The sequence below is a fragment of the Nylanderia fulva genome, unplaced genomic scaffold (genome assembly GCF_048542155.1).
Source record: "Nylanderia fulva isolate GAGA-0341 unplaced genomic scaffold, ASM4854215v1 Scaffold393, whole genome shotgun sequence".
NCBI classification, from domain to species: Eukaryota; Metazoa; Arthropoda; class Insecta; order Hymenoptera; family Formicidae; genus Nylanderia; species Nylanderia fulva.
In genome coordinates, this window is record NW_028190470.1 from 47,930 (window position 1) to 48,334 (window position 405).

Here is a 405-nt window from a genome sequence, read left to right on the forward strand (position 1 = left end):
TCCCAATATGCATATTTTAAGGGAATTGCTAATACAATAGCCTTATACACAATTTCAATCCGCATAAACTCGATAAATCCGTCATCTTAATTAGTCTCACAATTATATTCATTGTAATATAAATGTACTTTATGCTAAAAGTGAACCACGGGGATTGTGGTCCATCAAGATTGATTTCATCCCAGTGATTTTTGTTCCTCTAATCTTTCATCGATCGAATGAAACAAACAAATGATATAATGATACAATGATACATATTTTTTGCATATATTGTACTTCGCGATTAAACACGCTGTTATTATTACTATACAAGAGAAAGAGAGAGCGAGCTATTAATAACAAAACGAGAAATCTAATTAACACAAAAATTTTAAAAGCAAAAAAAAAAGAAAACAAAAACCAACG